The sequence below is a fragment of the Coturnix japonica genome, chromosome 21 (assembly GCF_001577835.2).
Source record: "Coturnix japonica isolate 7356 chromosome 21, Coturnix japonica 2.1, whole genome shotgun sequence".
Taxonomy (NCBI): Eukaryota; Metazoa; Chordata; class Aves; order Galliformes; family Phasianidae; genus Coturnix; species Coturnix japonica.
Genome location: NC_029536.1, coordinates 4,939,477 through 4,944,639, shown reverse-complemented (window position 1 = coordinate 4,944,639; position 5,163 = coordinate 4,939,477).

Sequence of the window (5,163 nt, the reverse complement as noted above, 5' to 3'; positions counted from 1 at the left end):
TCTGAGCATCCCCAAAGCCAGCTCTGGTCAGCAGCAAAGGATGCTGCCTGCTGCCCTGCCCCCAGAGAAGGGGAGATGATTTGCAGCATGTGCTCATGGTGGCCTGTGTGCTCTTGCTGTAATTTGCTGAGGCCCCGTGGTTTATTAACTGTGGTCTTGGAATGATGGATGGTGCTTGTTTAACGCAAACCTGCCTCTGGTGCTGCTTCTTCAGCAGATGCTGATTTGTTTTCTTCCCTCCTGTATCGAAGTTGATAGGAACTTAGCTGGGATCAGGAGGATAAGGGTCTTCTTTTTGCTCTCCCTCCCCCTCTGACACTTACATAGATATGGTCTTGCTCCTTTTCCTTCTGCTCCACCAGCCCCCTCCTTTCCCACTCTCCTTGGTAAATGGGGGGCACACAGCTGCATCTGGGCCTGGAGGAGATGCTCTGGTTTTGCTCTTAGTCTCCAGGAGAAGCAGGACCTGCTGGTCTGTCCCAGTGGTACGTGGCTGGAAAGCTGGTGCAGGAGCAAGGAGGAGGTTTATTAATTGCTTGGTGGTGCTGGGTTACATGGCCCATTTGCAGCTTTTTCTTGTCTGTTTTGAAACTGTGAAATGAGGCGCAGTAATCAAGGAGGGTTTTAATAACCATCCCAGCTCTGACATTTAAATTACAGATGGCATTTTCAATTAAACAGGCGCTCTCAGCAGGTTTAATTTCGCTATCAGTTCTGCTCTGGCCTTTAAGTGCTTCCTTTAAAATGGTGATGAATTTAAATCTTGCTCCAAAGGGAGGAGGAGCTGAGATGGGATTGGAGCTGGCTGGAAAAGGGGAAGCCCCAGAGGTTGGTGTGTGTGCAAAGGGAAGCCAGAGACTGAGGAGATAGGATGTTCAAATCCCTCAGCGTAGAGTTGGGAATGGGATGGCTGACAGATCTGCCCATGCACAGCTGCATTCACCTTCAAGCCTACATCTGTCCCTTCCACCAAGGATCATTTGTGATGCTGACCAGTGTTACCATATGGGAAAAATCCTGCTTGGGTGATAGCACAGGAAGGAGACAGAGCTGCCAATAGCTGGCGTGTCCTGCTGTATTGTTGTAGCTCACTTGAGGGTGTAGCTTAGGACAGTGATGATGCAAGTGATGATGGTAACTGGTCCTCAACCAGTGCATGATGCTGCAAAGTGTTGTGTAAATGAAAGCTGCTGCCCTGGGCATTCTGTTCTGGGGAGCTGCTGTGGGACTTGGAGCCATTTATTCTTCTGCTAAGGAGGGTGTCTGCTTCCCAGCAGCTGGCAGGAGGAGTCTCTTCTGTTTCTCTCCAGTGTAAAACAGGGCTGGATAATTTCATCACCGCTAATAACATTTCTAGCGAGGCAAGCTACAATAATGATAAGGGTAATTGAATCTCATGCTTGAGGGATAAGCTGAGCTCTGGAGGGGGGATGAGGGAAGAATTTATTTCCCCCCTCCCCTATGGAAGCTGCTTTGCATGGTTAATCATATGTGTTGAGAGCCTTGATGCTCTCCTTGGCACAGGGGCTGGTCTGACTCTACTGGGGTTCTGTAGGACATCCCAGTTGCCTGCTGGCTGGTCTGGGTTTCAGTGCTGTGATTTGTGCTTAAGGATGAGCTGTGTTTGTCTGCAGTCATTCTAGGATAGAGCAGAGTTGTGAACTGTTCTGCATCCAGAGCATTGATCTGACTGGGTCAAATCTTAGAGAGGGCCTCAGGAGCAAACAGCATTTGTGCTAATGCTTTATCTCATTTTCTAATCCCATCTAGAAGAAGATGCATTTCAGTGGGGTCTGAGGGGATCCCTTAATACCCTTCTCTTACCTCAAAGGAACATTGCTGTTTAATTACCTCATTTATGCTTGTTTGGAAGCTTAAAGTATTCTGAGCTGTAGGAATGAAAGGGGCTGTAGAGGACAGTGCTTCTGTGTTCATTAGAAATTAGAACCCCAGAGTGATGTGGCTCAGCCAAATGGAGCACTGCATCCCTGGTGTCCTTTCAGGGCCCATCTGATGGGGCAGGAGCTCACTGAAATGACCTGGATGGCCAGAATGTCCTGTTTGTTGGTCCTGGGGTGGATGGGTCAGTAACGTATCTCTACATATAGTCTCATAGATGATGGCATTCTTGAGTTGACAGTTGGACTAGGCCCTAGCCCTTCGTACAAATGCATACATTACAAGCTCCAGGTATTGCACTCATGGGGCACTCACTGTTTTCCAGAGGCACTATTCACCCTTATCTAAGTGATTTCCAGATACATGTGGGGTAATGTCTCCGGGCCTGTTTCTGGGAGGGACTGTGATAGTGTTAAGTAGTTAATTAGGCAATGTGATATCTCAGGCCAGCATCAGACTCCTTGCTACCCGAGGATGAGCCAGGCAACTGCTGCTGAGCATGCTGATGGAGGCAAGTTTCTTTGGGAGCCTGCTGGGCTGTGGGAGTGATAAGCAGAACAGAAGGTAAGAGCCAGGAGGGAGGCTTGCTCTCTCCCAGGGACACTGTGGGTCTTTATATGGGATTCTGCTGGCATGCTCTGGCTGTTTTCCCATGTATTGTGCTCTGTCTGCTTTTGTTTGCTCTGGCTGACCAATGCCTGCCTGCCTCTTTGTAAGGCATAGAGCTCAGCAGGTCTCTAGATCCCAGGAAAGCCTGCTGAAGACTTTGAACATGCCAGAGGTATTAAGTGAATTAAACAATGCAGGACATGGTTGAGTGGGAATGGTGGGGATGGGTCAGTGGTTGGACTTAGTGATCTTAGAGGTTTTGTCTGACCTTAATGACCCTGCAACTGAGCACATTGGTCATGGGTTGATGGCTGGACTTGATCTTTTCCAACATTAATGGTTCTGTGAGTTGCCATGGTGGCCACGGATTGATAGTTGGACACCATCATCTTAGAGGTCTTTTCCAACCTTCTATGGTTCTATGGGTGGGCAATACTGGTCATGGGTTGGCGGTTGGACTTGATGATCATAGAGGTCTTTTCCAACTGTAGTGATTCTACATACAGTTAAAGTCACTGTCCAAAGAAAGGGAGAAGTTGTTCATCCATACGGGAATTGCTCCCACTTCTGCTATTCCCACCTTGTCCTATCCAATCTTATTAGGTTTAGGAAATAAGAAAGTAAAGAAAAGGATTTGCAAGCAGCCTAGAAAAAACTTGGCTGGGGTCATAGTATGCAAGTCATTAGGAAAACAGCAGCACTTCTGCATTTTACTTAGCTCTAATGATCTCTGGAGATGCAGGTCAGCTGTCTGGCCAGTCTGCAGTGTGGAAGAGAGGAAAATAGGTGTGATTAAATTATTCAGGCAGTTCAAAAGGTCTCTGAAGGCAGCAGCTGCTCATGTATGTGCAGGGGAAGGTGATGAGTATAACAGGTAAGGGGGAAAACTGAGAGCAGGTTGTTGCAGCCAGGCAACAACTCTTGGGTTAGGGGTGCTAAATATTCAGCATGACACCCTCCAGATCCCCTGGGGGTTTTTACTGGCTGTTTTTCAGGCTGCTGGGTGTTACAACCCCCTTGTGTGAGTTTTCATCTGACACCGATGGGGTGCTGGTACTGAGGGAAGCAGGCTTGATGCTGATGGAGCTTGGGAATGAACAGTCATTCATTTTGCATGCAGGCAAAAAGCAGAGTAAATGAAAGGATTAGATAGAGTATGCATGAAGGGAGAGCTCTTGTCTTGATCAATAATTAAAAGAATTCCCAAGCGAAGAGTTAGGGTGGAATGTTGGAAGCAGTTATTTGAGGCTTCAAAAAAGAGAGGGGGAAAAAAAAAGGCCAGAAACAAGCAAAACAAACAGGCAAACCTTCCAAGGAGCTGCTAAAAGCCTGTTTGCTCAGACTTACTGATTGCACTCGAGCTGAAGGTTGAAGTTAAATGTAATTCAAACTCATGCATAAATAAGAATTTGCAGTTACTTCTGTTGGAGGGATGGGATAAGAGGGAATGGCCTGAAGTTGTGCCAAGGGAGCTGCAGGTTGAATATTAGGGAAGGTTTCTGCTTAGAGCAGTGGGGTCACCATCCATGGAGGGGTTCAGTGTGGGGATGTGGCACTGAGGGGGGATGTGGGCACAGTGGGGTGGTTGGGTCGAACTGGATGGTGTCAGATGTCTTTTCCAACCATAATGGCTCTATGATTCACTGCTCTGAGCTCCTCTTGGATAGGGCAGCACCCAGAGCCTGGTGTAAATGAGAGCTCTATGCAAAGGGGTGCTTTCATATTTATTGCTGTGGGTTTGGATGTATGGTATTTCCCCTCCCACTGTCAGCTTCCACCTGGTATTCTCACACTTCAATGCTATTTCTTGGCTTGGTGCCTGCAGGTATTGTTTGTTTACCAACAAGAGCTGCTTTGTACAGTTATTATACATCCTGTTACTGCTGGACATGCTTGAATTGGACATGGTCCCATAGGGCAAGCAATGGGCTGGAGCTGTGCATGCTGCAGAGCCCTGGTCCTCACTAAGGGGACTCTGCAGCACTGCATAAGAAGCATCACACACCATGAACTTGCTGCTGCCTCATGTATTTATTCTTCTTTTTAATGTTACTTAGAAACCAAACCCAATATTACCTAACTCCACCAGCTCTGCAGTGCAGAACTCATTGCACAAGGGAGAGGAGGTTTTTTAGTTTTATTATTATTTTCTGCTTTTTTTTTTTTTCTTTTTACAAGAAATAACTCATTTTTCAGCTGTTGGAGAAGGTAGTAATTGATCTAGAGCTTTGCAGCTTGCCTTCCAGAATGGTTTTATTCTTAATGTAGAAATAAAACTCTGTTAGGTCAAATACACAGCAATAAATACAAGAAGCACATTAGCTTTAATATATTGGATTATTCCACTTGGTGGTGACGGGGGGAAAAAAAAACACCAAGATTGAATTCCCCTGGCAATGCAGGCAAAGAAAATCGCTTTCCCTGTGCATTTCTTTTCCTCTAAGTCATTTTTGTCTGTCAGTGCCGTTGCTGCAGGCTTTGACAGAGTTTAATTGTATTTATTTATATATATATTTTAACTTGGTATGAAAATAAGTATTTTCTCCAAGTAAATCATCCACAAATTCACTCTGTGGCTTTTATTTCTTGTTGTTATGGGTTCCCCCCCTGGTAGGATGAGGGGGAACTTCTTGTTGCCATGGGCTGGTGGGGAAG